Raw genomic sequence first — 23,055 nt, forward strand, 5'->3', positions numbered from 1 at the left:
TCCTAAGTATTTGATAACTTAGTAGCACTGCCTCACAAAGTGACAATCTTCCCTAGCTTGTACCGGGGGGGGGGGGGTCTGTCTACTGAAGGCAAGCGATGACACAAGCTGAAAGCAGCCATCACTTCCGCAACCCATTTCCACAAGAGCAGGCTCTGGCATTCCTCACTCTTGACAGGAATCGCCTGAAATAGATTTGGCCTTTGCAACCTGCATGTCACGTCCTGCAGGTCAATAGAGGAGTTGGATTGCACTGGTGACCAGGGCTCTGTCTACACAATATAGCTTTTTCAGTAAGGGGTATGAAGAGATCGGAGCCCTCACTGATATAACTGTGCAGGCAAAAGCCCCCTAGATTAGACACTGCTTATAGCAGCAAAACTGCACTGGGATAAATAATTCCAACAAAAGCACCATTTTGCCACTATCAGCTGCATTCCCACAAGGCGTTCTTCATAGGCTAGTACACTGGTGCAGCTATACTGGGACGGGCTCCTAATGTAGGCCTAGCCTAGGACTTTCCAGCTTCCTTATTATCAAGTTGCATCCCCCCGTCCCTCCACCTTGAAAAAATAAGCTCCAGTCATGTTAGATTTAAATAAAGTCCAGTCACGTTAGTCACATAGTGTGATCTACCATGTCACCAATCCAGCAAGGCAAGGAGGATCAATGGAGGAGAGATGAGAACAGTGCTATGTCTGGGCTGGATTCTAATAACCTTACACATATTGATTACCTCTTTATTTCACAAGAAGTCAAGAGGATTTCTTATGAAGCATGCTGCTATGTGTTGTGCATGAGGGTATGATAATCTGGCCATCCATGCAATTATTTACTGGAAGTATGGTAACACCTAGGAGCCATAGTCATAGACTGGGACCCCACTGTGCTGGGCACCATGCAGCCACAAAACAAAAAGTCAGACCATGTCCCGAAAGAGCTGAAAAACAAAGGATACACCCAATGCTTCTCACCTGAAAAAACAGAAGCTCCAAAGAGACTGCAAGTCAGTGAGGGTGAAATATGCCACTATCCATTATCCCATCACTCTGGCTAGCACTGTCTCATTCCACTGGCCTCTAATTAATCAATGTGATGATGATGGATGGAAATCAATGGTGCCAGAACTAGCAGAGGGGCTGCATAATGGACTCTATCCAGCTAAACTCAAGAGAGTTTTTCTTAAAAGCCCTGATTTTGGGGTCATGTGCTGAAATGGGACAAATTGAAGCAAAGCTCCCCCAATATATAGAACTGAACTGTGGAAAATCCAACGACTTTGTTTGCACTAGGAAACAACCATGTTCAAACCATTAAACTAGTGACCTGACCCAGATCATGGCTGACCAACCATGGTATACAAGCATACCTGATCTAGATCATGCAAGCACATCTCAGGTGCAGAAAGGAGCCGAATAGCTGTGGTTAAACCCTAGGCCTGGAAGGCATAACCCATCAGTAGCTAGCATACAGAGCGTGACCTTTCCTTGCTCAGCATAATGCCATTAAGTGGCTCACTAGACATTGAGTTGGCAGGGTCATCTAGTGAACAAGGGACTAGACAACAAATTAGGAGATCTGGGGTCCGTTCCAGGCTTTGATGGTGACCTGGGTCATGTCAGTCCACCTCTCTGAGCCTCTATTTTCTCTCATGTCTATTATTGTTAGCATTTCAGGGTCAGGGCTGTCTCTCATTAGATGTCTACATCACCAGGAACAATAGGACCCTGATCTCAAATGAATTTCCTAGTGAAGATAAGGACCTTGTGGGAAAGAAAGATTGTCAGAGAAAAAAAGACGCGAGGAAGCACTTTGCAACTCTTTTTCCTCCTCTTTTCTAATAAAGGTGTCATTGTTATAAAGGCTGATCTATGACAAGTGCAATCTCTCATGCAGCATATTGAAACACTCCCTGGGAGATTTCCCGATCCACTCCCTGTGCCTGACATCTATGGAAACCTAACAGGCCTCGTTTTCATTCTATCAAACAGTACGGCTCTTCAACAATCACGATACAATCTGAACTAGCCCCTCAATCAGTGCTGGTCTTTTGCTTCCCTGCATGAACTGCCAGAGTAGTCATGGAGGGAGGGTACCTGGCTTCAGATCTAATGTGTCTATTTTGCAGATATCATTTTTGGTCAAGTTAAAACAAAATAAAAATCAACAGATGGTGAATATAGGTAATTGTATACTTGAAAGCGGCTATATTTTATTTACAGACGATAAAGAAAAGTAGCCTCACCTTGCTTGCTTGAAATCAAAGATTTATTGGCAAGCATTTGCATGGCTCATCAGCACTGGAGTGGAACAGTGCTGTGATGAATTGACGGTAATATAGTCACTGTTCTCTCCCCCTTCCACAAACACGTGTAAATAAATCTAGCATTTCCAGGAAGATTATGATACATTCAATATATATGAGGCTATCCTTTTCAGAAGCATTTCTTGTTTGAGATCTCGAAGCACTTTACACATACTGAGTAAGACCTTCAGCTGGTGTAAATCAGTGTAGTTTTATACACTTCAATGGAGCAATGCCGGTGTACACTAGCTGAAGGTCTGGCCTGCCATGTCACATCATATCCATGGAAGGTAAGAAAGTACCATTAGTTCCCTTTAACCCAGTGGTCCCCAAACAGTGGGGTCCTCCCCATCTAGTGGCCCAACTTCAGCTGTTAGAGATATTTGCTACTAGCAGTCATTGATGGGCCACATGCCACTATAGGCAGTCCCATCGTCCCATCCCCTCCATAAACTTATCAAGCTCAGACTTGAAGCCAGTTCGTTTTTTTGCACCTACTGTTCCCCTTGGAAGGCTGTTTCAGAACTTCACTCCACTGATGGTTAAATGAATAAGGGTACGTCTTCACTACCTGCCATATCGGCGGGTAGCAATCGATTGCTCGGGGATCGATATATCGCGTCTCATCTATCGATCCCCGAACGCGCTTATATCAATTCTGTAACTCCACCAACCCGAACAGAGTTGCGGAATCGACAAGGGGAGCCACAGACATCGATCCTGCACCGTGAGGATGGTGAGTAATTCGATCTTAGATACTTCAACTTCAGCTACGTTATTCACGTAGCTGAAGTTGCGTATCTAAGATCGATTTTTCCCTCTTAGTGTAGACCAGCCCTAAGAAAAAGCATGATAGGAGTATGCAAAATAATGAATGGAACAAAGAGGGTAAATTAAGTGCTGCTACTTATCCCTTCTCATAGTACAATTTCTAATATACTTGTCTGACAAGACCTTTTTTCCAAACAAAAAAATGTTTTCTTACAAAAAAATAATCCATGCAGCTCTAATTCTGAATATTTCTTCTTGCAGGTGGATCAAAATGTCTTCAATATTATTCATTAATGAGTAAGGCTAAGAATTTGTCATGGATATTTTTAGTAAAAATCACGGACAGATCACAGGCTTCCATGAATTTTTCTTTATTGCCTATGACCTTACTAAAAATATCCATGATAAAATAGGAAAGGGCTGGGCAGCTGTCGGTTGTCTGTGGGGGCTTGGAGCTGCTGGGTTCACTTGTTGCCACACCCCCCTACCCCCACAACGACAATAGGAGTTGCGGGATACTCCTGCCACTCATGGCGACTCAGAGTTTGGGGCCCTGCTGCCTCAGGCGGCGGGGGTACCTCTCAGCTCCCCACCGCTGTGGGAGGTGGTGGGACCCTGCAGCTCCCAGCTGCCGGGCTGAAGTCACTGAGGTGTTTGGAAGTCACGGATTCCATGAATTCCGTGACCACTGTGACAAAACCGTAGCCTTACTAATGATACATTTTAAACCTATGAATTGTTGGCAAATATTTTCCTTTGATTAATCATAAGTAGGGATGTAAATATCCTTTTAAAAGTCACCTGGTTCAATGATTACAAACCATTTAACTGGTTAACTGATTAAAGGGAGAGGGTCTGGGGACACTCCCGCTAGTGTGTGGCAGGGGTCATTCTGGCCGGCCGTGGCTGGGGTCAGTGTCACTCTGGACAGCCTTTGTGGCTGGGGCTAGGTTCAGGCAGCCAGCCCAGAGATGGAGGCTAATGGTTAGGGTGGGTTAACTGGTAAGATTAATGCGTACCAGTTAACCGTTTAATATTTTACATCCCTAATCATAAGGGCTCAGATTTTTATAACATCATTATCATTAATAGAAGTTAGACTCACAGCCCCACAGGGATGTTGGGAAGTGTTAATCCCCATTTTACAAAGTGGGAGCTAAGGCACAGGGTAGATGAAGGACCAAATTTTTAATGATATTTTGGTGCTTAACTCCCATTGAAATCAATGGGCATTAGGTGCCTAAATACCTTTAAAATTCTTCTGCTAACGTAACCCCCACACCTCCTGGGTGTGGTGTTCTGTCCCATCTAGTGGCACTGAGACCACTGAGAGAGAGAGAGAGAGAGAGAAAGAGAGAGAGAGAGAGAGAGATATTAATGAGTTTGCTCTACAGCCAGTTAGCTTTTAGCTCATGTGGTAGAGCAGGCCTACACAACATGCTGCCAGCATGGGCTCACTGTGTGGCCTGTGGGCAAGTGGTGGGGTGGGGCTGTCGGGTTTGCCCAGGGCCAGTGCAACCATCCAGGATTTTTCCTCCCCCTCCTCCCTTCGCATGGCTGATTGGACGCCTGGGCCTGATTTAGCAGCTCCCATTGGCCTCACGCAGGCAGAGTCCCTTCCCTGTTCCCTCCTCCCCTTGCCTCAGTGTTGCATCACAGCACTCTGTGGGGGAGGCGTTATGTGCTCAGGAGCTTGTTTGGTTTGGCTTCACGTGGAGCCAGCAGCTGGAGTGGCATGGTGGCAAGGGGAGTCCTGGGGGGCAGTCAGGGAGCAGGAGGAAGGTTGGCTATGTCAGGAGTTCTGGAGGGGGGCTATCAGGGTTCGAAGGATTGGGAGTTCGGGGGGAGTCTGTCAGGGGATGGGAGTCCTGGGGGGGGTCTGTCTGAGGGCGGGGTGTGGATAAGGTTCTCTGGTGCCTCCAGCAGGCAGGTCCTCCCTGCCGAGCTGCTGCAGCAGCCCAAGCCCAGCAAAGCCAGTGAGTGGACTCGGGGCAGTGGCCGCCGGAGTGGGGTGGGGAGGGCTCGTGGGGGAGGTCTGTGCACCTTCCAGGGGAGTTCAGGGGGCGGGGAGGGGGGAACCTGGTCTGGGAAGCAGTCCATGGGCCTGGCTGGCCCCTAGAGTCTAGAAAGGCTCATTGGCATTTGACCCTCAATGAATTGATGTGCGAGGGGCTGGAGGCACAAGGTGGAAGTTTCTCCTAGGGTGCAAAATATCTTTGCAGAGGCCCTGGGTTCGCCCCATGCCTGGGGGGGGGGCACCACCTCACAGCCCCACACACATGTGCCGTGCTTCAATTGCCCTAACAGCCAGAAGTGCACGTGTCTCTGTCTCCAGCTCCCCCCACCTGGCATACAGCGGGTGCATCACTTCCGGGGCCCGCTGAGGTGGGAAGCACTGGGCATGAGGCAGAACCAGTAAGTGCCAAGCAAGGGGAATGGCACTTGGCCTGGGCTTGAGCTGCAGCTCGGGGGGGAGGGAGGGGAATGGTCCAAGACCCCCCCCAAACCCGTCCTTTGGTTGGAGGTGGGGCAGGGCAGCTACTGCACTGGTTGCTCCCAGGGCGGCCTCTGTAGTGATGGGGGTGGGTTTTGAACTGTCTGTGAGCAGCCAGAAAATCCCCGGTGGGGGGGGGTGGAGGGGGAGAGAGAGAGTGTGTGTGTGTGTTGCACCTGCCCTGCCCCAATTGCTGCCCCCTTCCCTGGTCCAGGGACCTTCCCCCTCCCTGGCCCCCATCACACTGCCCCCTCCCCCCAGGGCTCCCTGTGGCCCCTGTGTTTGTGTGTTGGACAGTCACATCCAATCCCTTCACTCTGCCCCTTTTTCCCCTCCCCGGCTTAGTTCATAGCCCCAGAAAATCCCTTCAAACTGTCTCCCTATTCCCCTCCCCTTATTTCCTGGGGGGATGACAAACCAAGCGGGTGGGCGTCACTGGGGTGTGTGTGTTGTGTTTCGGGGGAGACTGAGGGGGTGGTGTTTCAGCAGCACTTGGGGGGGCCCTCAGCTGTTTTCTATAGAGTAATATGGCCCTCGCCGCTTTATGAGTTGTGCAGGCCTGTGGTAGAGGCTGATGCACTAAGTTCCAGAGGTCCCAGATTTAAACCCACCTGCTGATGACAGGGGTCTGTTGGTGATACACTAAGAGTACATCTACACTGCAAGTGGGAGTGAGCCACTCAGTCCTGGCTGCAGGGTGGTGCAAGGATGGTTCATGCCCTAGGCAAAACTTCCTCCTTGCATCCCCCCCCGCATTCCCCCCTGCAGTATCTCCCCCACTTTGCCCTGAGGCACCCCCCTTGTGGCAGCTCCTCAGCCCCCACTTTCGGCCCTGAGCCCCCCACCGTCCCAGCTCACCCCTGCTCCTTGCATGAGGACGCCATCACTGCTTCACTTCTCCCGCCTCCCAGGCTTGCGACGCCAATCAGCTTAGGCGCTGCAAGCCTGGGAGGCGGGAGAAATGAAGCAGCCACAGATTGCTTGGGGAGGAGGCAGGGCAGGGGTGAGCTGGGGCAGAGAGTTCCCCTGCGTACTGCCCCCCACTTACTTGCTGCAGGTAGCCCTCTCCATTCTCCCCTAAATGCGGGGCAACCAGGGCGGCTGAAGATCCGGCCACCACGGTCGCTGCCGAAGAAAATGGCGCCTCCCAAATCCAAGTGCCCTAGGCGACCGCCTAGGTCGCCTAAATGGTTGCACTGGCTCTGCCTGACAGACAGGCTTGTGCTAGCATGGCTTGAGCTCGTGCACTAAAACTAGCAGTGTGGATGTTGCACCTCAGGCTGAGGCTCATGATTTTGAGACCAGGAAGTCAGGATGGCTTGAGAGCCTGCGCCACACATCCACACTGCTAGTGTTAAGTAGCTTGCACCATGCTAGGATGAGTCTGTGTATCTGGGCTGGGAGGCTCTCTCTTAGCTGCAGCATTGACATACCCTCTACAACTTGTCCAGGACTATGTAAAATGTCAGTGGCTAAGCTGGGACTTGAACCAATGTCTAGATAATGTCTGGAACTAGATAATCCTTTTTCCCTCCAAAGGAACTTCAGCTCCAAATAAGTGGCCAGATTTTCAAATGAGCAGAGCAAATTGGGTGCAGCGATCTTTGAAAATCTGGCCATGAACATCACTAAGGGAGCTACTGGGTGCTCAGCATTATTGAAACTCTGGCCCTTATTTAAGTGCTTAAACAGCTGAGCCCTTGAAAATCTAACCTGACACTCATTTGAAAATCTGATCTCTAATGTTGCCCCACTTCTAGAATGGAGAATGATCTTTTATAATAGCAAACAGTGAATATTCTTGGTCATAAACAAATGGGCAGGGGACTAGACTCAATGACACAAGAGATCCCTTCTAGTCCTACATTCCTATAGGTACCCTTGTGATTTGTGTGTTTGCATGAGGAATGGCTATTCCCTGAATGTCCAGATGTACAAAAATGTTAGTGTAAATGCTCCCAAACAGCAAGTAATGCAGATGCACAAATGTGGACAAATCAATCAGTGGTAGAACTGGGCAAAAAAAAATTGACAAATTGTTTTTAATCTAAAAATGCATTTCAGGACCCCTGAAACTATTGTCCATTTTGAGTTGTATTTGATTAATGCTTTTGGTTACAACATTTCAAATGAGTCAAAGCAGTTCATTTAGCCTTTTTTTGTTTCAAAATTGTGTTTTTATTTCAAATTTGGCCAATTAAAAACAAAAGGTGAAGACACCTGAAATGGCAGAATGTAAACAAAAAAACTAAAAAAAAAATCATTTGAATCAACTAGAAATATTTCAGTCTTTTCAAAATGCTGCTGATTCAATGAAAATTTTCAAAAAATGTGTTTCTACTCAAATTGAACTGCAAATATTAGCAGATGCTGTTTTCCAACTTCCAATAAGAACACAGAGTGTGTAATTTTTTAGGACTCTCCACTTGACCACAATATTATTTTCTTTTATATGTCCAATAATTAAAAAAAAATTATTTAGTCATTTCCCTATCAACAACCAAGTCAATTTTCTTTTGTCCTTAAAAGAAACCAAAGTAAAATCCATATTTTATGTCAGTGCAGTAAAAATCAAATTAACACTCATTCCTTAAACTTCTCTAGCCCACGCAACAGTGGGAATAATTGGGACACAAACGATACAGATATATGGTGCTAAATTCAGCCCTTCTACCAGCAGGCCACATTATTATTGACCTCAACATCTTTTAGTGCCCTCATGGCTGAATTTGATGGTAGAATATACCTAAATACAGACCTGATCGAATGTCCATTGAAGCCAATGAAAAGACTCCCATTCATTTTAATGGGCTTTGGGTCTGGCTTAGTGAGTTGTTTGCATGTGCTAGTCGAGTGATTCTCAAGATGGAGGCTGCAAACAAGTGCCAGGGTGTGACCACTACATTACCCTTCCCATACTGCTGACTGGAAGAGGACACTGTCTAGATCCCAGATAGATATAGAGTTAGCGTGACTACCTTTTCAAAAGGCAAAAGCAGAATACATGCAGAAACTCGTCTCCTCTGTGGCCCTGTTCCTGTTCCTCCTCTTCCCTCAAGGCTCTGCTCCCTGTCCCGCCTCTTCCCCCAGGGAGCCCCGGACCTGTGGGTAAGGGCGGGTGGGGTGTCTAAGAGTAGCCCCTGACCTGTGTCCCCACTCCCAGAGTGTGCCACTCAGGGCAGGCGGAAAGTCTGGGGCTCCCCAGAGCAGCCTGGGCTTTCTGCACAGCAATTACTATGGTCCAGCTCCAGCTTCTGGCCTGTCCAGGGGGAAGAGCCTCAGAGGGGAATAAGAGGTGCAGGGGAGGTAAGGCCTACCTCAGCCCCTGCACCAGGAAGAGGCTGGCATCACCCCGAGCCTTGGCCAGGTGCAGAGCAACGCTGCCGGGAATCCAAGACAAATACTGTCCCAAAGTCATTCAGCCCAGGACTTGAACTCTGCATTTCGGGACTGTCCTGCCCAATTTGGGACAGGTGGTCACCCAATGTAGAGTGTGAGGAGTGGAACTGGAGAAAGAAAGTCACGTTTCAGGAGGGACCTACTTTGGTGTGACATCAGAAGCTCAGAGTCAGGAATGCAGATAGAAGCCAGGCTGCTATCTCTGAAAGTATAGAATACCAGTATGTATCACTGGCCAGTCAGCATACTTAATAAAGATCTCTTTCCTACAACTCTGCCTGCCTTATGCATCACTTATTACTAATGAAAGACATGGAAGGAGAGCCTGGGGGAGTCTTGGTATGGAAAAGGGGTCAAGATGTGAGAACTAGGACTGGGTGGAATTTTTTTGGCTATAATTGCTTTCCACCTAAAAATGAAGGTTTCAGTTGATCAAAATATTTTGTGAATTTGTGTCAAATTATCCAAATTATTTTTGTTTGGAACCCCTCCCATTTTTTTTAAAGTTTCATTTTGACATTTTCAAACCAAACCATGGTAATTTTCCATTTTGAAACGACTTTTCATTTCTAATTTGATTTCATTTTTATATTTTAAGGTTTAAAAAAAACAAACAAACCTTGAAAACAAAATGTTTCATATGACCCCAAGTGATTTTTTTTCCAATTCTTTTGGTTTGTCAAAAATTCACAAAATTGTTTCAGTCAACCCCAAACTCCCCTGCTTCTAATTTGGCCAGCAAACCAAAACACTGCTTATTCAAACAACTCTACTGAGAACCAGTGGTCTAGGCCTCTTCCACATGAAAAAAACTACACTGGTTGTACTTAAATTGGTTTTTAAGCTGATATAGTTAAACCTGTCCAAACTCATATGTAAATACTCTGATTTTGGATTGAGAGACTTATTTGATGTGAATTTAAAATTGCTTCCAACTGATTTAAGCAAAACGAAGAAAACCAAACTCAATGCGTCTACACAGGGATTCGCACCAGTTTAACTATATTGATCTAAATACACACCTTAAGGTCTATTGGGGCATCTTTGCCATGTAAACAAGCCCCCAGTCCTTTGTAACCTGACAATGTGTGCTTACATGCATGCATGTGTGTTGGTGTGCTAACAAAGTGGTTGTGTTGGTGTTTAAACTTTATTGTACATTGATTCTTCCCTGACTTGAACACTAAAGAAGGAAGGAAGGGTTATATTAAGGATAGCTGGGTTTGATGGTATGGCCCCATATACAGTTGAATCCTGAAAGCTAAAACTATGTCAAGCTTTTTTCAGACTCTATCCCCTGCTAGTTTTCCTCGCTGTGGAATATGCATAGGAAGCAAGTTCTTTAAAAATTTAATGTGCCACATCAGCAGCAGGATGATGGAAAAGTTAAAATTCTGGAACAGCCTAATTCAGTCTTTTGAGACAAAGCTCCATTAATCTTTCATATTCTTTTGCAGTCTTGTCACCAGTTTGTTCTGATGTGATCAGCAAACATCCTAATGTAAAAGATGGGGAGGGAAAAATTTAGTGAAGTAGGAAAAATAATGCACTGAGGCGAGGTCATAAGATCATCCAAGACAGCCACATCCATTTTATAGATCCTGATTCTGAGGGGAGGGACAGCTCAGTGGTTTGTTTGCTAAACCCAGGGTTGTGAGTTTGCTAAACCCAGGGTTGTGAGTTCAATCCTTAAGGGGGGCCATTTAGGGATCTGGGGCAAAAATGGTCCTTGGTCCTGCCTAGTGAAGGTAAGGGACTAGACTCAATGACCTATCAAGGTCCCTTCCAGGTCTATGAGATAGGTAGGGGTGTGTATATAGGCACAGGGTGCTAGTGTGTATAGAGTTCCAGTCTGTACTAGCTGACCCAATTCCTCCACAAGGGCCACAGAGAACAAATATGCTCCCAAGTTCATTTGTGCAAGTGCTGCTCCCATTCAATCTTATTAACATCCATTTCCCATTGCTCTAGCCTCTTCTCACTATAGATACTGAAAGATGATACTGTAGGATTTTTTTTCACAGGCATTCAACTTTATAAATACTGTCAGCATAGATGCTTCAATCTTCTGTGTTACTGACTTTCACTATATGCACTTCGCAGTCATAAATTAATAGATTCCAAGACCTGAAAGTACCATTCTGATTATCTATTCTGACCTCCTGTATAACACAGGCCATTAAAGCTGCCCCAAAATAACACCTAGAACATCTCTCCTATGGAAACATCCCATTGCGATTTAAAAGTTACCAGTAACAGAGAATCTACCACATCTGTAGGTAAATTGTTCCAATGGTTAACTATACTCATTATTAAAAATGTATGCCTCATTTCCAGTCTGAATTTGTCTAGCTTCAGCTTCCAGACACTGCATTGTTATACCTTTCTCTGCTAGATCAAAGAGCCTTTACTAAATATTTTTCCAAAGTAGCTATGTATAAACTGGGCTCAAGTCACTCCTTCACCATCTCTTTGATGAGCTAAATCAATTGAGCTCTTTAAGTCAATAACTATAAGACAGGCTTTCAATCCTTTGATCATTCTCATGGCTCTTCTCTGAACCCTCTTCAATTTATCAACATCCTTCTTGAATTGTGGACACCAGAACCAGACACAGTATTCCAGCAGTGGTCACACCAATGCAAAATTAAAAAGAGAAAATAAACTCTCTGCTCTTACTCCAGATTCCCCTGTTTATGCATCCAAGGATCACATTAGCCCCTTTGGGGTCATGCAGTACCAAGTCAAATTCTTTACAAAAGTGTGAGTATATGACATCAACACTATTAGCTTCATAAACCAAATATATAATCTCATTATAAAAAGATATATTAGTTTGACAGGTTCTGTTTTCCATAAGCCTATGTTGATCTGCATTAATTATATTACTCGCCTTTAATTCTTTATTAATCATGTCCCATATCAGCTATTCCATTACCTTTCCTGGGATCGATGTCAGACTGCTTCACTTGAAATGTGATAGTATAGACACTACCTACTTTGAGGGGTGGGGTTCTCCTTGCAGCTGAGGTAATCCGCCTTCCCAAGAGGTGGTAGCTAGGGTGATGGAAGAATTCTTCTGTTGACCTAGTGTTGCCCATATTGGGAGCTAGGTCAGCACAGCCACATCTGTCTGGAGGTGGATTACCCCAAGAGACAGAGCTATGCTGATATAAGTTCCTAGTGTAGATCAATCACCCTGAGAAGCATATAATCAATCACCTGGATCCTCTCCTTGCTCTTTTGAAATATTGGCATAACTTTGACACAAAAATCAGACACACTGGTTTTATGGCCCCACTACAACAACTTGCAACACACTTTGCTCTCTACTAGCGCTCCATTGTCCTGTGACTGCAGAAGTTTTAATTGCCCACTAATTTAAAGTGGTCACCTAAATGTGTGAACCCCTTATGATTAACAATCTGTCCCATCTCACATTTAGCTTAGACACTCTGGTTTCCTTCTCCAGACTTGAGGAAGAGCTCTCTGTAACTCAAAAACTTATCTCTTCCATGAACAGAAGTTGGTCCAATAAAAGTTATAACCTCACCTATCTTGTCTCTCGCAAGAAAATATTGGCATTCATCCACAATAGTAGAATGAAGGATATTCTGTTTAAAAAAAACATCACCCATCACTTGAGCCAAAAAAAACCAACCTTCATTAGCTTCTAGTAGTATTAGATCTTACCTTTTCAGAAAGCCTCCAGCCACTTGATGGCAACAAAACTGTCAGTTTGCTTCCCCTTTTGTTACTCCTTCTTGCAAATATTCTAGCAAGCAAGTTTACTGACAGGAACCTTGGAAATAGCAAAATTTAATTTGCTATTGCATATTATTCAGGAAAGCAAATTTTGACCTACATGCACCATTCACACTAAGTGAGACAGGTTAAATTTAGAAAACTCATAACTAATTGCTTGCAAATAATTTACAGAGCAGAAGTTAGTTGCAGATGCTATTCAGTGAATTGTTTAGAGTAATGAACGCATGTATGAAAACTCCATCTTTCCATGGCCAATTTATGAATAGGGGGAAAAAAGATAAATTCACTGAATAAATTATGAGAGCTGGTCAAGAATTTTTTGTCAGAAAATGCTGATTTGTCAAAATTGAAACTTTTATGATTAAAGTTTCACAGCTCTAGGATGGAATTTCCAGTCAAAATCAGAGGGAGGGAGATAGATTCAGGGCAGAATAGCCAATATCCCGGTGGCTATGGTAATCCTTCTTTCGTATGGCAATAGCAACATTTCCAAGTTGATAGTAAGGTTTGAAATTTGTCTGGAGGCTTCAGGAGATGCCCAGTGCTATACCTGTGCTATACCTCCTGGAAATTAACACAATGGGACTCTTGCTCACAATATTTTCAATGATTTGGAGGTTAAGCATTTGCAGGATGGTGAATCCTTCATTCTCCATTTGTGCATCAGGTGCATCTTCTATGTGATGTCCTGACATTCTTATTAGTCATCCTCTGTCTTTAGCAAAGCACAAGACCCGGTGGTTCGGCCACAGCATCAGCTATGATGTGCTTGATGTTTACATCACAGCCTGCCCATTGCATCTGCCACGTCTCTTCTGGAGTGAAGCTGAAAAACGTCTCCAGCCACCCACAATGGCAAGAACTTAGCATCTGGGATGTAGGAGAGTGTGATTCAAGTAGGGACTTGAACATGGGTCTCTCACACCCGTCCCCTAACCACTGGGCTTCTGGATAGTCTGAAATGAGCACTCAATGTTTTCAAAGTTTCATCCTAATGTGGAACAAAACCAAATGCTGAAATCTCAATAACATTTGCAGAGTAGAATTCTTATTGTCCGGCCAGCCCTATAAATGGTTTGTGAAGACATTCTCCCAGCTCTAGTTGTAGCATGTGGTTGCTTTTCAGAGTTGATATGAAAGTAAACAATGATCATTGTCCAACTTATAAGCCCCTCAGCACCAATGACACAGAGAGCTCCTTCACAACTGATCTCCAAGCAGGCTCCATGTTTATAGCAGAACCACTACCCTGCCCCCAAACACACACTTTTGGACCCAGAAGGGGCTTGCTTATGGACTGAAATTGAGGATTCAGCTACCTGATTAAAATCAATAAGAAGGGGACATGATGAAAACATTCAAAATAGTGAAGATAGCTCAGGTCATCCTTATTATTAATACCAGAATAAGAAGACAGTCAAGGAAATGGAAAAGTGGTAAATTCAAAACTGAAGGAAATACTTCATCACCCAGGGCATGGGTAACTTGCTGATCACCTTGTGTAAAGATTATCCATGCCAAGAGCGTTGCAGGTTTCCTAAAGGGATTAGATGTTCATCTGGATGACAAGAATCCTCAGAATTAGAATACTAAATACAACAAAAAACAAACAAGGGCTTTGGAAGGGATCTAAGTCCTCCTGCTTTTAGGGCACAGTAAGATCGACAGTGATGGACATAAACTGGATATCCAGCCAGAGCATTTTAAAGAGCTAGCTAGAGATTGATAGGGTGGCGCTTGGTCTGCAAGGAAGTTAGCCCCTTTGGGATTTGCCATCAAGATGATGAACCCACAACTGCCTACTACAGCCCCTGCTGCAAACTGATCTGTTCCGCTCCACTCCCTGTTCTGTGGGCTGCTCTAACCATCCCACAAACTGCTCTGCTCTGCCAGCCGCTCCACTCCACCAGCCAGCCCACGAACCGCTCCAGCTGTCCCCACAAATTGCTCAGCTCCGCTTGCTATTCTGTGGACCTCTCCAATCATCCTGCAAACTGCTCCACTCTACCCGCTGCTTAACAATATATCTTCAGGCTCCCGCACTAGTTAACACATCACTCAGTGATCTCAGCTCAGTAATTTTAGCTCTTTTAGTGATTTCAGGTTGAATTAGGGGAGCCCCAGTGCTGGTGCACTATTGGCCCAAAGTGAATTCAGCCCAGCGGCCTCTAGATAGATACCTAATGGAATAAAAACTGGTTCTGGTATTCAACAGTGGAGAGATAAGGTAGTACAATTGGTATTCCAAACCCAACAAAAGGGAGGGGAGGAGGGATATACCATCAGGTACACATACCTACCCCCAGCCTCACTCAATTCACTAGATTTTGGAACCCATGTCCCTTGTCTAGTGAGTGCTATTGAGATGATGGTGAGACCCTCTGTCATAAAACAGTTTCATTGTCCTTGGGCTGGTCTACATTAGGGGGGAAAATCGATCTTAGATACGCAACTTCAGCTACGTAGTTGAAGTTGAAGTATCTAAGCTCAAATTACTCACCGTCCTCCCGGCGCAGGATCGATGTCCGCGGCTCCCCCTGTCGATTCCACAACTCTTCTCGGGTTGGTGGAGTTATGGACTAGATATAAGCACGTTCAGGAATTGATATATCACGTCTAGGTGAGACGCAATATATCGATCCCTGAGCAATCGATTGCTACCCGCCGATACGGCTGTTAGTGAAGATGTACCCCTTGATTCTCATAATCAGGATAACAACACTATTTCTCCTGCCCCAATAACAGAGAATCTGGGGATCTCACAGCTGCCAAAGCGACCATTTGGAGCATCTGTGTGTTCATGCTAGGTGGGATGGGTGTGCCTAGCCAAACAAGATCAGCCCCTGAAGTTCATTTCCACACTTGCTATAATTCATCACCAGATGTCACGGTAGAGCTCATTCTGACTCTGCTTACATCTATCATTTTATGCATTTATAGGGCTTCTAAATATTGTGCAGTGAACGTTTAAAATCATTACACTCCAAGTGAAGAACCATCCTCCTGCATCAGCCAGGGAGACCCCAAGCATCTGGCCAAGGGCAATCTGATAGCTCTACAGGTGAGTGCCAAGGGAAGCACAAAACTATAAAAACCAACTGAAGAACCCAAGGACTGTAGTCTACACATAATGGACCAAATCCACACCTGGGGCAGAGCTATGCTGAAGTCAGCAGAGCTAGGACTGTCTTGCAGCTGCTGAGGATCTGATCTATTTCTGGGAGGACATTCAGGAAAGAACTGCAGGGCTGGATTCCCTAATAGTTCTCCAACAGCTTTATGTCCCTAACCCTAATGCTACTCATTAGTAGCCGCTGTAAACATGGCTGCAGTTGGGTTTATGGTCACTTTGCAGCATTGGGAAGATGAAACACAAATTGTATCAAGGAGTTTGGTCCTGAATTTACAACAACAAAAGGGAAGTGAAGACTAGTTGTGGAAATGTAACTATGAAAAGGAAGTCAATCATTTAAAATGTAACCAAAGGAAATGCCTTTTCATACACTCCATATAGTTAACTCATGGCACTCATTGGTGTAGATTACTGAAGCCCAGCATTTTCTGTCTTTAAAATAAGAAAAGATGAAACAGATGAATCAACCTCACTAGTATGGATCAAGCTAACAAGAGTTGCTGATCTTTATGCTTCAGGCCATAACCTGGCCGCTGGCTAGGGTCATGATGGAATTTAGTCCTCTATGAATATTGGGCCATCCTGTCTCAGTGGGTCACAACTGAGAATACCAAATTCAGGACAAACAGCTGAGAAATAGGGCAGACACACCCTCAAAACTGGTTGTTATTCTTCCATAAGATATACCAAACCAGTAACAAAAGTAAACTGTCTCGCTACACTGTCTAACAAGTCAGAAATGCAGCCTCCTTAAGTATTCCAGTCCTTGTTTCAATACCCAGGCATTAGACTTAATAATAAGTCATTATTTAAAACTAATATCAACCAAAGGATTCTTCTGATTCTGAAGGACCAGCCACACACCCAGATGAATATATAATTCATATTTCACCCAATAATCAAGCTCTTGCCAATCCTTTAGTACCTAATATCTAAGGGTATTTATAAGAAAAAAGAAGGAGCTGAGAGTATAAACTAGTTAAAGGAGTCAAATACATTCAATAATTGCAAAGTTCTTGAATCAGGCTTGTAGCAATGGTGGAATAAACTACTGGCTTAAGTCAAGTCTCTGGTTGCTTCCAAAAGATTGGAAGGTTCTCAGTCCCTTGTGTTAGGATGCTCCCATTAGTGTAAGTCCATAGTCCAGAAATCACAGCAGAAAAGAGGCAAAATGGTAATGCTCCCAGAACCTATTATAGCTTCTGCCATGTGGATGGAACTTCACTGTTCCAAGAAAGCCCTCAGCACACTTCGTGGAAAAATACAGGTACAAGACAGAGTCTAGTATTACGTGAGCTGGTCACATGCCCTTGCATGCTTTGATGAGTCATAGCAGCCATTAGCCATATTCTGGCTGGAACGTGCATAGGGAATTCCATCAGCTGGGGATAAGCTTCTTCCATGCCCATGCCCATTCGCTGATGGGCCATCAATCTGAATAATCCATTCACAATGTACCGGCTAGACTGGATGCAAACTGCCTTTTGGATGGTAGCACAGGAGCAAACACATTTGAAATACAGGAACATAGTCAATATTCATAATTTCAGATAAAAATGATATATGCATATACATGGAATAATCATATTCAGAAAACCATAACTTTTCCATTGATACCTTACATGACATACTTTGTACAAGATTTATTGCAACAGTATAACAGTGGTAGCAACAATGATATATATGCTCATATTTTAATCGATAACTTCACATCTTGTCTTCACTGAGACATTTCCACCAGATGGCCAGTCAAATAACTTCCAAGGCTCACCAATTAAACAGCATCATTTGCCAATGACTGTCAGTACATGGTACTGCCACATTGTATCCTGATACACAAAACTGTGCTGTGAGGAAGGGGTGGGCTTCGTGCCTAAGCTGGCTCCATTCTGTTCCTCACCAACATGCCTCAGCTTTCATATGGATTTCAACAGCACAAGCCTGAGTGTGAACAGGAAGACTGGCGACTTGTATCTTGGTAGCTAACGCTGGTTCCCAGCAAGAATGGTCAATCACAGATCTGCTTATTTGCAAGAAGGGCTCACACTGGTACAGATACCTCAGTGTCTGGACCTTGATTGTGGGAATAAGGGTAAATTACTAAAGAAGGCAAGCTCTTACTGAGATGTGTTATGAAATGTCCTGGTCATCCTCTGCCATTAGCCACTTTTGCAAGCAGACTTCTGGACAATATGGACCTAACTAGCTCTTAAAGATTGTCTCAAGGTCACATCCTAGTTACCTCATATTTTATTCCCTAGATAACAGCAGTCCTGCCACTGGTCCTGCTGTATGCCATCTAGTTCTTTCTCTTAGCAAGCCTTCCCCTTTGTAAGAGTGGCGGGGCAGGAGTTGTAAAAACAGTCCAAACTAAAGCCATGTCTACACTGGCAAGTTTTATTGCCAAAAACTGCCTTTTGGTGGCAAAACAGCGATAGCATACACACTGCAAAGTCCCTTTTTCAGGGAAAAAACCCACCTAGATTTGGCGACAAAAAACTTCCACCCCGCGAGATACTTTTGTCTTTCCCCCTCCCTTTATTGTTGACAAACAGCCAGTGTAGGCACTACAGGATTTTTTTTCCAATTTTATTGGCCTTCAGAAAGTATCCCACAATTCCCATGCTGCCGATCTGGTCAGCGGTTTGCACTCCACTGCCCTGCAGCCAATCCACTCCTCCCGCTTGCAAGTCCCAGGATTTTTAAATCTCATTTCCTCTTTGCTGGCTTCCCAGAGGAGCTTCCCAGGTGGCTTCCCAGGTGAGCATGGCTGGCTAGAGCACCAAGCGTGCTCCTGCTTGGATCACTGTTAAGTTATTGGCTCTGATCAGTATATGGGGAGAGGAGTCTGTTCAGTTACAGCTGTGAGTGACCCGTAGGAATCGGGACACATTTGGGCAAATTTCTCGGGGCATGTGAGAAAAGGGACACGCAGCAGTGCAGAGCAAAGATAAAGGAGCTGAGGCAGGTGTACCATCAGGCATGGCAGGTGAACCATCACTCCGGTAGTGCAGCTAAAAGACCTGCTGCTTCTATGAGGAGCTGAATGCTATCCTTTGTGGTGACCCCACCTCCATCACTGATTGCCCCGTGGATACTTCGCAGGCACCTGAAAGGGGAGGTAACCCAGAGGATGAAATTGCGGATGAAGGAATCAAGCTAGAAGAATTTGTGGTGCTCTCAGTAGGGTCGCCCAGTGAGGCAGGTAGCCAGGAACTTTTCTCCACTCCAGAAGTGCTCAATGGGGAGCAGGAAGTAGAAGAGACACTGGATAAGTTGCTGTCTCTTGTGTGCGGAATCAAAAACTGGAAGGCAGATAGTGTTTTATGTGAGCTGGACATTGCCCTGTGTAGCTAATCTGCATGACCAAGCAGGGTGTCGATGGACATCGAGACCTTCAGGGAATCCTCCAGAGAGAAGCTGTGGAAAGTTTCCAAGAGGTACTTGTTAATCTTCTGCTGTAGATTCCAAGGGATTGCAGCCTTGTTAGTTCCCCTTTTGTAGGAAACTGTAACATGCCATTTAGCAATCACTGGACCTGGGACCAAAGCAGCACATAGATGAACTGTATATAGACCAGGGTGGAAACCGCAAGCATTCAGAAGCTGAGCCCTGGTTTCTCTGGTCATCCTCAACAGCGAGATTTCAGCCAGCAGGTTGGCTGCCTGTGAAAAATTGTGGGATAATTTTAGAATGAATACCCTAAAAAGTTGCCATGCAAGCCGTGACCTTTTTGTCCTTATGCACAACCAACTTCCCCCTACTCCCCAAATGCACCATGATAGGAGTACTCACAGAGCTGTGTGCCTACCTAGAGTCTCATCAGAGAGAAAGTGATTTCTACTAGGAAAATACCCTTTTTACTAAAATGTTTCAGTCGTTTGCTGCAATGTAACAATCCCTCTTCTGTTCAGCGCAGACGTCGAAAGAAACACCACGCATCCCCACGGATAAGAAAAAAAATACCTGTGCGCAGCAAGAAGACGTTTCGCAAAGTTATACAGTGTCATGAGAGACAGATCAGGGAACGGATAGAATGATGGGAAGCCGAAAGACAGGACAGAAAAAGAGAATGCTGCTTTTGCTAGACAAACGACAGAGCAGATGATAAAAGTTATGGAGGATCAGACAGAGATGCTCAAGTCTGTGATACAGCTGCAGACTGAGCAGATTTGAGTTTAAGCGCCACTGCACAATTCTTTGCCAACCTCCCGCCCATGCCCAAACATTCCTTTTCACTTTACAGCATTCATGAGTTTCCCCATCACTCCATCCCCTTTCACAGCTTGCACTACACACAGTTGTGAGGTTTTACCCTTTTTAACAATACATAAAGGCTAAGGTATTTAATGGTATAGCTCTTTCTGTTCTACAAAAGCATATAGCAATAAATTCACTCTCGCAAACAGGTTCCTAAAGCGTTGTGTTGCATGTATCTTGGGCTCTAAAATTGTACATGGATGCATTAGGAAAGTAGACCTCATTGTGGTTCCTTAAAGTGTCTCTGTTGTTAATAGCCTCTGGGCTCCTCTGACAGCCCTAGAGCATCCGCAAGCACTCTGCCTCAGTGCTCCATACCTGAGCAATCATTTTACCCTTAGATTTACACAGATTATGCAAAGTGCAGCATGCGGCTATGACCACAGCCTGCCATTTAAACACTTCCAGCAGGCTTTCAAATGGCCAAAGGCACATTCGACTACTATGCAGCACCTGCTCAGTCTGTTGTTAAAACCCATCTTGCTGCTGTCCAGGTGCCCTGTGTAAAGTTTCATGAGCCAGGGCTTTAGAAGATAAAGCAGGTCCCCCAGTGATTATTATGGGCATTTCCACATCCCACACTGTGAACTTGTGGTCTGAAAAGAAAGTTACCACCTACAGCTTTGTGTACAGGCCACTGTTCCTGAGGATGTGTGCATCATGCACCTTTCCAGACCAGCCTGCATTGATATCCGTGAAACGCCCCCAGTGATCCATATGCGCCTGCAATACCATGGAGAAGAATCCCTTCCTATTGATGTATTCAGAGGCAAGGTGGTCTGGCACTAAAATTGGGATGCACGTGCCATCAATCACTCCGCCACAGTTAGGGAAATCCATCCCTGCAAAACCAACCACTATTTCATGTACACTTCACAGAGTCATGGTCCTCCACAGCAGGATGCCATTTATTTGCCTGTACACTTGGAGTAATATAGCCCCAACAGTGGACTTTCCTACTCCGAATTGATTTGCGACTGACCAGTAGCAGTCTGGATTTGTCAGCTTCCACACAGTGATTGCACCATGCTTCTCTACCAGAAGGGCAGCTCTCAATCTGGTGTCCTTGCCCTGCAGGTCAGGGGCCAGCTCAGCACATAGTTGACAGGACATGAAGGTTGCTTTATGCATCCTGAAGTTCTGTACCAACTGTTCGTCAGCCCACACCTGCAAGACAATGTGATCTCACCAATCAGTTCTTGTTTCCCTAGCCCAAAAGCTACGGTCTACTCTACGTAGCTGCTCTGGAAATCCACAAAGCACTGATAAATTGCTGCTGTCCATATCACACTTGGATGCCTGCGATTCATCCTCTGCTAACTTTGAGTAACTCTGAGAGTAACTGTGCTTCCATGTGCAATGTCTTCACTACAGCTAATAGCGCATAAGAGATCCATCCTCTCTCACTGCAGATGCTGGCGCGCACTACAAAAGAATGACAGTTGAAAAAATGGTGCAAAAGGAAGCCAGAGACCTTTGGAAGGGTAGGACACAAAGTGGGTACATTTTGCACATCCCAGAATGTGCCACGCTCCTTTTCTGCATTCCCACAACAACTGATGTTTGTCACCAGGCACTGTGGGATACATACCCAAAGTCCATTGCTCTCACTGTCAACAAGGGTGCCCCAAATGTGGACATGATCTGTCGACAAATGGAGCAAATGTCGACAAACTTTGACGACTTTGCTTTTTGTAGTCTACCAGGATTGGGTTCCAGCATAAACTCTGGGACTCTCCTACCTTGCAGTTTCCTAGAGCACTGAATGCCCTCCCTGCCAGGCCATATCATACATCTGCATACAATTACATTACTTCAACTTGGCACCACTACTTCAGTGGGTAGTTTGAGAAAGACAGTCCTCTAATAACACCATTTCCCTGCTTCCTTTCCTCCCATTACTTGAATGTATGCTGCTAGCAGAGGCACTCAACCACCGCTAAGTCATCTGCTTCTCTGCACTTTGCCACATATTATTTAATGTTCAGCAATTCTGCCTAATTGAAATAAATGCATGTAGTGATTAGCTGTGTCGTTGGAATTGTTGTGGGAGTGGAAAATCACCACTCTTCCCTGAGATGGCTTTTGAGTCACTAGCCGATGAGGATGCTCCATGCACCCATCAATTCTCACTAGTAGGGTTGCTGGGCATGTGTGAACTTGATGGCTTATTTAATGAATGCATCCTTGTGTGCATGTATATACACACACACACACACACACACACAGAGTACTTTGTTGGGAGGGTGGGGCTGTTATTTGGGTCAGACCAGGTCAGAGAACTCTATCAGGAAAGTGAGAGGAAAAGTTCTATCCGGTGACCGTGCTGGTGAGTTCCAGACAATGGTGTTCTCACAGAGTCCACTGTGATCTGCCATGCTAACAACTCTGCCAGGCTGGCCAACACTGACTGTTCTGAGGATTACCCTGCTGGTTTGACATTTACTTTTATCGATTTTTCCTTGGTGACATTAGTTTAATTGAAAAAACTTCCCAGAGTAGATAAGCCCAAAGGAAAATGTTTCAAGGCCCACCAGGGGCCAGGCCCCCTTCTCACACCAAGGAGGGAATGTAGTCTTTCAGGCTCCGCAGGCAGACACAGGTCCCCTATGGTAAAAGACTCCGTTATTCCTGGGGATTTCAACATCAGAAACAAACTAGCCCAATCTTCTGTCCTCAGATGCTTCAGATTGGTGGTATTCTTCAGCAAGCAACAAAGCTATTCCAAGTTGTTCCCCAGCAAGTAACACATCTAGACTGGAAATAAGCTGTACATTTTTAAGGGTGAAAGTAATTAACTATTGAAAATACTTCCCAAAGGTCATGGCAGATTCACCAGTTCTGGAAATTTTTAAATCAAGATTGGATGTTATATCCACAGTCAAAAAGCACTATAATAAAAATCAATATTGGATCACAGTCTCT

Source organism: Gopherus flavomarginatus, chromosome 9, assembly GCF_025201925.1.
Source record: "Gopherus flavomarginatus isolate rGopFla2 chromosome 9, rGopFla2.mat.asm, whole genome shotgun sequence".
NCBI lineage: Eukaryota > Metazoa > Chordata > Testudines > Testudinidae > Gopherus > Gopherus flavomarginatus.